This window comes from Anas platyrhynchos, chromosome 20, assembly GCF_047663525.1.
Source record: "Anas platyrhynchos isolate ZD024472 breed Pekin duck chromosome 20, IASCAAS_PekinDuck_T2T, whole genome shotgun sequence".
Taxonomy (NCBI): Eukaryota; Metazoa; Chordata; class Aves; order Anseriformes; family Anatidae; genus Anas; species Anas platyrhynchos.
In genome coordinates this window covers 3661488-3672800 of record NC_092606.1, presented here as the reverse complement: position 1 = coordinate 3672800, position 11313 = coordinate 3661488, and the positions used below count along the sequence as shown (strand labels likewise).

Below are 11313 nucleotides of genomic sequence, written 5' to 3'. Positions count from 1 at the left end.
TCTAATCCTACCTCTGCCACAGAGACTGGCATCGAGTGAATTATTTACCTTACCCGCACCTTTGTATTGTTCTCAGGCAGATGTGAGCTGCTTACCTCTCCTAGCAGAACCAGTTCGGTGTTTGTGTGGCTTCCCAAGTAGTGCTGTTAAACTGGGGACACTCCTGGGATGTAGCCCACCTTGGAGTAGTGCTGCCCGCAGTCACCGTGGGGATGAGGCAAGAAATCAAGTGGGCAGCAACTGCACAGATTGAAGAGGGGAGTGGAAATGAGTGCAGCATGTGGAGGAGTGTGGGGATGGTTGGTGGCAGCAGGGAAAGCTGCTACAGTTGTCACCTCAAATGGGCTCAAATGGCTACGCATTCAGAGAAGGCTTTAAAGAAAATCAAGTAGAGCTGTGGGTACAACTTGCTCAGAGTGCCTCAGGACTCACAAGTCCAAAGGATGCACGGGGTGCGGGGGAGAGACAAAAGAGGCAGTGCCACAGTCACAGGTGCTTGCAGGGTAACAAAGCCTCCCTGTGCTATGGAGGTGCAGTGAGTGTTGTTTAGAGCTTTGCCTTATATCTCTGCTTTTTACTCTTTAATCCCTTTGAAGTCCCCAAAGCATGTTGAGGCAGACTTGGACAGTGTCCTGCTCTGAAGACTCGAGAGGCAAATCATCCGTGCAGCCCTTCATTTAGCTTGGTCGTAAAAGAACCAATTAAATTTCTGTCCAAGTTCTTTTTTTTTTTTTTAAAGAAAACTTCAAACGTGAATGTGTTTGTGGTGCGTCTGTTGAGCAGGATGTTAAATTTTTATAGAGCAAGAGGCCTGTCTTCTCCCACTCAGAGCAAGGGTTTTGTTTTACAGTACACGGTAAGAAGAAGTCTCAGTGCAGCTGAAAGCAAAGTGCCCTTAAGACAAGTCGGTGCTCTGCTAGGAAGGTCAGAGCTGTCTGAGGCTTTTTTTTTTTTTTTCCTCCTTTTCATCTTTTCTGGTGGTAGTTTGTAGTTCGCAAGGTCTTACAGTAACATTAGGTGCTCTCTTCCACAGATCTCACTCACTTTGTAGGAAATCTTCATAATTCTGATATTTCCTGTGAAATTGGGTTGCAGCACACATGTAGATGGATGGTGTCATCATCCTGTGAGCGTCTCCTTAGGAAGCCCAGGGTACAGATCATTATTGCATTTTATGATATTTACCACACCCTCAATAAAGAAGCGGGTGGCAACCAGCTTTTGCAATAGGTTGGAAATAAAGCTTAGAGGCAGCCCCAGCTGAATACATCTTCCCATTTATAGTGGCTTGTTGCCATGAGATGCCCATGGCCCATAGGATGCACTTCTTGCCACAACCTAGCTTTTGAAAAACCCATCCCTGGCTTTTGACATATTTCTATCCATGGGCACACCGAAACCCAAGGACGATGCAATCCTTCCTTTCCTTGAAAGCGTGTGCTGTGAATAAAAGCACCTGTGGACTCTGTTACAGCTGCTTGGATTTCAGTGGCAGCTCAGGGTCCTGTACGTTTACTGTAAGCTTGGATCTGGAAGGTGTTTTGCAAATACCTCTTCAGTCGTGTTCTCTCCTAACCCCACGCGGTGCAGACTAACCAGGATCTGCCAGGGTTGCCTGACCTCATGATATCAGAGCTAAAGGAGCTGCTTTTGTCTGGAGAGTAAGTAGCACGATTTTATAAACATCCTCTCAATCCCTGACTTCCTTCCCAAGGAAACAAACCTCAGCTCCAGTGGTAGAACAACAGAAAAGTTCCTGTGCGAGCCAAAGCAAGCCAGGAGAGGGTTCCCCGCTGAGTCCCTTCTCTCTGTTTTCCACAGTAGCTGTGTCCCCCCGTTGTGGGTGCAGCCGGAGCTGTGCACACCAGCAGTTGCTGTCCCTGCTGTCCTCGCAGAGCACGCGCCGTGGGGTGGAGAAGCTGATTCAGGGAGCTCAGCCTTGGCTTTTCCATCTCCTGGCAGCTTTAGCTGCCAAACGGGGGATTGGGAATCTCGTGTAGGCTGTTGCTTCAAGTGCTGCCCAAATCACAGGGGCCAGGGAGCTGTTACTGACTTATCTTTGTTTTTATAGCATGTTTGGAAACCGTTGATAGCCAGCAGGTTCCTAGAAGATAAACCGAGGCTGTGTAGCCCGTAACAACTTGGTTTCTCTTTGGGTACAGGGTCATTTTTCAAAGCTGCTGGCAAAGAGCCTTCCCCTCGTGCTGAGGAGCAGTCCTTTACTCAGCCCTGCTGAGAGCTGCACCTTCGTGGCTGTCCAGGAGGGGGGAGCCCAGCCTCGTTTTTGAGACAGGGCAGTGTTCTGCTGGTAAGTGCAGGCAGTTCTGCTGAGGTGCCTGAATAGCTCTGCGTGCTGTTCTCCCAGCTGGAGCAGTTGAAATCCCCGTCAGGCACCGTGGTGAATAATTTGTATGCGGCTATAGAAATGCACTCTGCGTGCTCCTTGAAGGAAAGGAGACCTCAGGGTTAGCGAGTTCAGCGTGTTAATTGCAGATCCAGCCACTGATACTGCCTGTGATTGAGACTTCTGGCTGGTAGCGTGGTGGTTGTAACGCTGGGGACGACGTCTGTGCTCCAGCTGCGTGCTGAGATGAGTGAGCAGGCCTTCGAGGGGAACCGTAGGTGTGTGAAGGATGCAGGAGTAGTTTTTTTGTCATCAGTCATTAACTTTTAAGCAGTTGCCTAAGTAGTCTCGATCTCACACACACATTCATAGCGAGTCGTACTTGGGTCTCTGAAAAAGCAGGTTCTAAATCTAGAAATAAAGTAATCAAAGAGATGTGGCCCCCAAAGAGTTACTGAAGTGGCTCTAAAGGCAAGAATGCTCTCTCCTCTCCACCGAGCGTAATGTTTCCCGGTTCAAAGCATCTGCCTTTTTGAAATTTTGCCCTAGAATTTCCTCCAAATGCAAGAGCCTTAAAATAGTCTGGCTCATTTGGCTTCCCCTTCCTGGTGCGATATTTCAGTAGAGCCTGCAGACAATGCTGTGAACTTCAGAAATTATCTCCCTAATGAGCCTTTTATGGGAGGAAACAACAGCCGTGGGTGGAACATTCCTCTGCAGGGCGTAACAAAATTTTCCTTGGGAGTCCCAGACTTGGGCTATTTCTGCTGCCTTGGGAGAGGCTGGGAATGCAGGAGCCGCCGTAGTTCTGGCGTAACGATACGTGGCTCGAGCTGTGCCTGCACTTTCTGGGGAGCCAGCACTGTCCGATCCTTTTTCTTTTTTTCTTGTAAGGTTTTTCTCAGATCTGCTGCTGGACTGGAGGCTGGGCTGACCTTGCTAGGAGCTCCAGTCCAGTTGTGGTATAATTTCCTCTTTGCCCCAGGGTGTCGTATAAAAAGTTCCCATAGATTTTTCCACTGGATGTGTAACGCGCTCAGTGCGTTTCTATTTGTCACTCTCTTTAGTTGTGTTTATTGCTGAACCTTCTACATGGACTGGCTGTAATTTTTTTGACAGCAGCTGACATGCCTTTACTGCTTGTTTGGCTGAAGCTGCTTCACCTATCCTGCTCTTGTCCTTGCACGAGGCAGCCTCTACGTTTTCAGCCCAGTTTAACCCTTAACAGTGCCTGTGCAAGCAGGGCGCAGGGGCCTGTGTCAATAAAGGTGAGGCAGCTTCTGTGAAGCCTGCTTTGGGAGGAACTGAGACCTCAAGGGGCTTTCCAAGGTCCCCGGTGGTTTTGTGGCTTCATAGTTTGACTCCTTAAAACAAACAAAACCTCTTTGTCTGTGGCCCATCTTTCCCTTCCTGCCCTGTGCACGCACAAAGTAAATAACTAAATTTCAATGGGTAAGGGCTGCTCTAAACAAAAGCTTTGCTTCCAGAACGGAATAATTCAGTTGGATGGAGCCTTTGAAGATGAAGTCCAACTGCCTGACCTCTGCAGGGCTAACCAAAAGTTAAAATATATTAACGAGGGCCACATCCAAATGCCTCCCAGCGCTCAGTGTGTCCTGGTGCGGTAGGGTCCTGCCTCAGTCAGTGCTAGACCAGAGTTAAGCGCTAACTGGAAGAGGAAAGGGATGTGCTCTGGGCTGGGAAGAGCCATGCGTGTTTCTCATGGCTGAAGATAGGAGCTGATAACTGGGATTGCTTTCTTTGGCTCCTGCTTCTTTGCTTTGCTCCATGAGAACAGTAACGTGGTGTTTTTTTCTTCACTACAGCCATGCAAAAAAGGGGTGGCAGCTGCTGTGGTTAAAGAACACAAATATATTCTTGTTGCCCAGCCTGAACCCGGCGCAGCAGTAGACAGCTTAATTAGCCAGCCCGGGCTGGGTAACCATTGCTGTCCTTTCTCATTGCATGTAAAAATAAACACGGCTCAGCTCTGCAGCTGCGGTGAGTCCCAGGCAGCCTTCCCTGCCCGCGTGCTGCAGCGTCTGGCGGTCGTTAAGGCTGTGGAAGGAGGGGAAGGATGCGTCTGGCAGGGAAAAATGCCCACAGGTTATTGGGTTTTACAAGGTCGTGGCTGGAATTAAGTGAAATGGGGTCGTTGTTTTTCATAGTGATCGGGAAACGTGTTGCAGAGCCGATACAGGGAGGAGAAGAGATGAAGATGGGAGGAAAGGAAACGAAGATGGACGGCGAGCAGAAAAAGTGATGTGCAGATGCTGCAAGTGGCAGAGAAGAGCAGCAGGGAGCGTGGCCCTCCCCTGCTGGTGGTGTCAGCCTGGCTGCTGGGTGCCCATTTAGCTGGCACGTCCTCAGCTGCAGGGCAGCCGGCGGGTGGTGTCTCTGGAGTCAGAGCTTGTCCTCCCCTGCTCCGAGTGCTGCCTTACAGGCAGCAGCAGCCTGGCAGGCAGAGCTGATTTTGTGCAGTGTCTGCATAAACACGCTGATCAACCAGCACCCTCGCTGCAGCTTCCCTTCCGACCTCCACCTGTTTGCATGGAGGTGGCTCTTTGGGCTACAGGTGGCGTTTGGCTTGAAGCTGAGGTAGCCAGTGCTTTCTGATCTCCTGCCGTAGGTACTTTGGTTTCATTTCTGCGTTTGTTTAAATAAAGTGCTCTCTTCCAGGCGTCCAAGTGCATGCTGCTTCCTTAGCTGCAGGTTTGGCTCGTGGCCGGTGCTGCTGTGCCTCGATGAGGGGCCTGGGCTCTGCTGGGATCGTTTGTGTGAGCATTGAGAGCAGACAAAATCACCTTGAGAGCTCAATAACTAATTAAGCCTACGTCTGAAAAATACTTGGGGGCTTTTCTGTGTCACCACCCATGATGTTGTAGGCACCAACTCTGGCCTATTCCTTCTCTCCCCCCAGGGCTGAGCTGTACTGTGTTTGTTTTCTATTGAACGGTTCAGTATTCTGAAATACAAACAAGCAAATGTTAGATTTCACTGTTTTAAGGTGATGAATGGATGAGGGTTAAATACCGTGTCTGAGGCTGTGTAATTTTATAGATTTAAAAAAAAAAAAAAGTCCTGCCACAGATTCTGTAAGGCTCCAGCCTGGTGACTGAAGTCCCAATATTCTTTTGTAACCAGAGAATAATAAACAGAAATTGAGCTGCCAAAATAAATCAAATGTGAGATTCATTTAGAGTCACTTCCCTAGTGAATTATGACAGCTGGACAATGTCCTTCCCATCTAGGAGACACGGCGAGCTCTTTCTAGCCCAGAACGTATTTATTGAAAAGGGTTTCAGGTGAATGGCATGCCAGGATGAAATAGCGCTGTTTGTTATTCCTTTGGCTACTGGCCATTAAAACTGGCATCTGCAACTGCCCGAAGAGGTCAGGCATAACTTCTGCCATCTGCTGCAGAGCTCAGTTCGAGGCGGGTCTGGCTGTGACCTTGCTTTGTGCCTCTGGGTCAAGAGGTAAGAAATGCACCGTGTCGTCCTGCCGCCTGAGGCTGGGGAGCAGGGCACGTTTTGTGCTGGTGAGAGATGTTTTTTTCCTCTGATGGTGTTAAAAGCAGGTTGCAAAGGGAGCCTGGGATGATCCACAGCCAGCGCTGCCTGGTTTTGGGTGCCAGCAAAGCGAGAAGCCCAGCCTGGAAATAGAAATCCTGGTAACACACAGGAGATCTTGTGTTACTGTGGGATTTTCTTCCTCCCCCTTTTGTCATCTCCCGTTTTTGGTGAGTGGTATTACTTATTCTAGTTGTGTTGCTTCCATGCCTGTGGCAGGTGAGCTGTTGGCATTTCCACCCCAAAATCCCTGTTTGTAGGGTTTGTGATGTGGTTGTCCGTTCCCCCACCTAGATCTGGCCTCCTAAGGCCTAAACCTGAATTCGCCTTGCAAAGTCTGAGAAGCACCGACTCGACGGGCTGCCGAACTTGGCTGCAGGATGTAAAACTTGTGCTGCTGTGACAGGTAAAATCACTCACCTGAGCAAGACCAATAAAACTGCTGTCAGTTACAGCACACCACCACCTTTTTTTTTTTTTTTTTATCGTGCAGGGCTGGGCAGTGCCATAAAACTGACAGCTGAGAAGGGCACTGGCTTAACGCAGCCGTGAGCTGCAGGAGCTGGGCTGCAAGGTTTCAACCAGCACTACCTGAACATCATCTCCTGCTTCACATCCGCCGCCTGTGCTTGTGCAGCTACTCAGAGCACGGGTTTTGATTCCTGAGTATAATTTGGAGGGTTAAGTGAAGGGACAAGAGGAGCGATTTTAAGCTCGGTGCAGTATTGGACATAATCTGCTTTGTTGATTTAAAGCCTCCTGTGCAGCCATAGAGGTTAGGACTAGAGCTGATGACAGAAAACTACATTTTTTAGAGGCAATTGTGGTGGTTACATCGCGTTTGATGAACTCCTAGGGTGGAAATTTGCTAAAATCAAAACCAAGGGTGATGAGTCTCACAGGTTTGTGTGCTCAGGGGAATTATCTGGGAGTCTGTCGTGTGTTGTCACAGTGTTCTAATGGGCAAGCCCTCTTGGCTTTAGCTGCAGCAGTTTATCCATCGCTGTAAAACTTAAGAGCTTTCTCTAAAATGAAATCAGACTGAGAATAAAAGTGTACTTCTACCCTTTCTCAGTCTGGAGGGACTCATTTGTGTGAGATTTTAGTGGCAGAAATTGTTGTTAGGCTGGTCACAGTATGCAAGGGTTTCTTTGAAATCTGCAGCTGAGGCTCCTTTGAGAACCGGGGATGGGAACTTATTTTTAGTCATGGTCCAGATTTTCATTGATCTGGGCTGTAAGTGTGGCAGCAAATGAAAGAAGCATTAACACACTGTATTCAAGAGCGGGGACCGATCCAGGAGCGTTAAATTCTCAGCATCCTGACCACAGCCCAATTTGTAGCATTAAAAATACATTTGGATGCTGTGAATTTGGCAGATGTGTCAAGCGTCCATAAAATACTTAGCAGAGGGCAGCTTTCTGATGGGAGTAACGACATCCAATTGAAATATATATTGGCTAGAAGGAAATAAAACTAGCACGTTTCTAGAACAACACCAGGGAGCATATGGAAACTATCAAGGTATTTTAACCCTTGCTGGAGACAGAGCGATGTTGGTTCAGATCATCCCAAAGCTCAGAGCTTCCTAAGCAAGCAAACTGCCTCTGACAATTTTGCTCTTTCCCCAGTTAAAGAACGCTTTGTAGTACTGCACTCTTAATTCCTCTGTTTGTGTATTTCCTGGCATTTCAGTATTTGTGTACTTGCACAAGATTCCTGATGGGAAGAACATCCAGAAATCAGCACGCCCACCAAGGAGACACCACTGCTCGGCTGGAGGGATGCGCAGCTCTGTAGCAGAGGGCAGGAGCTGTGCCTGGGGTGGGGAGGGAAGGAGGACGCTGTGCCCATTTGCAGCAGCTCTGGGGATCTGCAGAGGCTGTAATTCACTGACTTTGGTTTTAGGCTCAAACACTGTTGCTAATGCTGTTTTTGGTGGTGTGAACCTTGTACTGTAAGCCATGGGAACAGTAACTTTCAAAGGACGCTTTGCTTCAAAATGCTGAATTCTAAATTCGTGCCAGGATTGCTCCGTTAGGCTTGGTCTCATCCTGCTTCTCACTTGGCTTGTTTTATTTCCTCCTTTTGCTGGTTGGAAGATCAAGATAAAAAGGTGCCACAAGTGATGATGTGCAGACTGACCTTAGAAGTTGCTTGGGATGATGCCAAGGAAAGATATTTTTTAGGCTGTCTTTTTCTTTGTGATTCATGCTTTAACTGCTCCCTGTCGTTTCCTACTGGTGTTCAATGGACTCCTTTCCTGTTGCATCTCAAGGTGAAGAGGGTTAAAGAGCTGCAGCTGATTCATGTGCTGTGCTTTTCCCTCCTGCTTTGGAGCAGATGATGGAGACCTGTGTAGCTCGAGGTATGTCCAGCTTACCTGGGGGTAACGTGTGCTACTGAGTTGGGTTTTCCAACTCCCGTGTGCATCTTCTCAGCGTTCTGTGTTTAATCACTTTTGTTAACACAGGAGTGGGGAAGAGCTTCCACTGTATAAGCACAGACTGGCTGGAAAATAGGACTGCTTAAAATCCATTTAATTCTTACATTTCCCCCTGCAAGAACTGGCTGAGGAGCCCGTTTGGAGGCTGGGGCTGCGCTGACCGGTGCCTGGGTTGCAGGTGAGACACCCCATGCCAGAGAAGGAAAGGGCAAGCGATGTGCAGCCAAGCCTGTCGCCTTGCATCACACGCTCTGTCTTGCTCCATTGCTGGTCCTGCCCTCTTCCTAAATTCACCGGTGTCAGAGCAGCCCTGGGGACAAACAGCTCAGCAAAAGGCACTCAGGCAGAGTCCTGCCAGGGCTGGACTCTCAGCTGGTGCCTGGCATCCAGGGACCACAGAGGTTGCATGAAGTTTTAACAAATAATGCCGATGGGTTCATTGTAGCTTGCAGGCTCGCTTGCTGATTAGAGTCATATGGTGTTCGTCCAGGGCATTGCGAGCTTAATTTCAACGTCCTTGTTTCATCTAATGATAACAGATCACATATCCAGTCACTTATTTATTACTGGTCCTCAGCCCTTGAAATGAACTGCACTTTTAGGGAAGGAAATACAGTAACGTAGTTCTTGCAGGGCAGTTGGAAGCACCGTAAATTTGCGTGTATGGTGAGGAAACCAGTAAATGATACTGCAAGGTGACCCCCGTGTCAGGCCACAACAGTGGGGTTGGTGGGTGGTGTTCATCGTGTACGCCAGCTGTGTCAGAGGAAGAGCAATTCCTTTCCTCTCCGCACGCTTCTGGTTTTAGAATGTCTGTCCACAATAAATCCTCTATTAATAAAACAACAGCAAAAGCAGTAAGAAAAGGCTTTTAAAAAATCACGATTTGCTGTCTTAATGGGAGCAGTGTGAGAATTTAGTGAAGGGAAATGCGTTTTCCCAAATCTGAAGTGTGCTCTTTTTACGTGTCTGTAGTTTCCCATCTCCCATTTTACAGCCGAAAGAGTAATCGTTATGCACAGCAATAAATCTATTTATTATTCCTTGAACAATTAGGCCTGCTTTCCTGCCTCAGATGTCAGTTTCATATTTCTTAATAATGAACACCATTTATCAAACGTGAAGTGATTTTGCGCTTTTCTTTCCCCTGTCTTCACAGTGACCAGGATGGCGAAATTATTTTTTCCCCATTATTGCTTTTACTTATTTCCTTCCTTTATGTGCAATATTTTACTTTCGGATGCTGCAGTTGGAGTGCTACAGCCAAAAAGTTTTCATTGGTTTCCATAAAAAGAACCATTAAGAAGTTTAATTGTAGACTTTGTGCAACAAATAACTCTTTGGATTTGTTCTGAGCTTTCCCTCGGATCCCTTTGGTAGCGCCCCTCTGACTAAAAAGAAATAGGTTTTGACACGGGGCTACTTTGAGCAAATCTCACTTATGTTTGAGGAAAAATATCTTCATCTCTGTTATGGAAATTATATTTTAAAGAAGCAAATACATCAATGAATTAGTTTCTTCTAGCTCAAATAAGGAACATGCATCTCTCTTGAGGAGAGGAGCCCTTGAACTGGTGGAAGATTTGTCTTAATGGCAAAGCAACTGTTTGGAAGCAGGTTTTAAGGAATGAAGGCAGTGTCCATGAGCAGTTCTGAGTTGTTTTTTTTAACAGCTGTAGGAATGTTTGCCCTTCTCTGAGAGATGCAACACGGGACTTGGACAGCCGGGTGGCCGCTGTTCACATCTCTCCCCAGGTTACAGCCAGGCCGCTTGGCACAGCAGCAGGAGGCCTCGCTTCTGTAACTCACCAGACCGGGGCACAGCACGTGTTGCCTCTCCTGTTTTTCCAGAGACCGTAAGGAGGTAAAAGCAGCAAGTATCAGGACCAGGTGATGACACCATTTCACCTCGTTTTGGCAGTTTTTGGTGTACAAGAACAAAATCCCACTGGAATTTGCTCTCTGCTCCAGGGGCAGCCTTGAGGAAGGGAGCAGGCCGCTGCCCCCAGAGCGCAGGCCGGGCCTGCAGCAGGAACGTGGGCTTCAGGCAGAAACCAGTCTTCTCTAAAAAGCCTCTGCTGGTTTTTTGTCACAGCATTATTAATAGTACGTTAGAAAAATAGATTGTGTGGTTTCTCTTTTGTTCGCTGTTGCTATGTGAACAGCTTTAAATCTTCGTTGGATCGGGACATTCTCTGAGGATAAATTATGGGCAGGAACTTTGGAAAAGGTCCCTTTTATCCAGCTAGATGATGTTCTGTCTCATGAAGAAAACAGATAAGATAGTTTTTCCTTTGTGGATAGGGGTTTTATTGTAAAACCCTTCTGAAGACCTGAGATGGAAATCCTCACTCATGGTCTTGTTGACTCTGAAGCTGCTGAAGGCTATCGAGAGCAAATGACTTCAAACCAAGCACTGATGCTTAAGGTAGCAGCTCGAGCACTGCTTTTCTTGGAGAGCAAGCTGTGGACGGATTGCAGAGGATGGCTGAAGGTCTTGGAGTTCAGCTGGCAGCCGTGCATCAGCAAGGAGAGCTGTGGTGTTGTCTGAGCCTGTATCTGGAAAAAAAGAACCCCTGTGGGAGGGGAATGGTATCTGAGATGTGTTTAAGAAGTGTATGGGTAGCTGGGAACATGGAGTGGTCCTGCAGGGTGCCAGCATCGCTCTGTCACGCTGCATTGCATGCAGGGCCTCCCCGGGCTCCTTGCCTTGGCTCCCCCTGTTCGGATTGCTGGAGACCCTGACTTGGACCTATTGCTGCACCTTGGCTCGAGGTGATCTAAAGATCGAATGGTTTTTGTGAGGTTGCCTTGGCTTTGGCTATGAAGGAGGATAATTGGATAATGTCTCTTCTTGGGGAATCTTTTTTTGGGCTGGTTAAATCCTCACCTCTCCTGCTGGAAAATTCAGCAGCTCTGCTGAATTCCCTGGGATAAGAGAAATCAGCATT

The 11313-nt window shown here is 47.8% G+C and overlaps 1 protein-coding gene across 1 annotated transcript in view; it reads left to right on the top strand.

Moving 5' to 3' along the window:
* The window catches only part of VPS53 (VPS53 subunit of GARP complex), a 62317-nt gene that overhangs the window by 4534 nt on the left and 46470 nt on the right, over positions 1-11313 (top strand).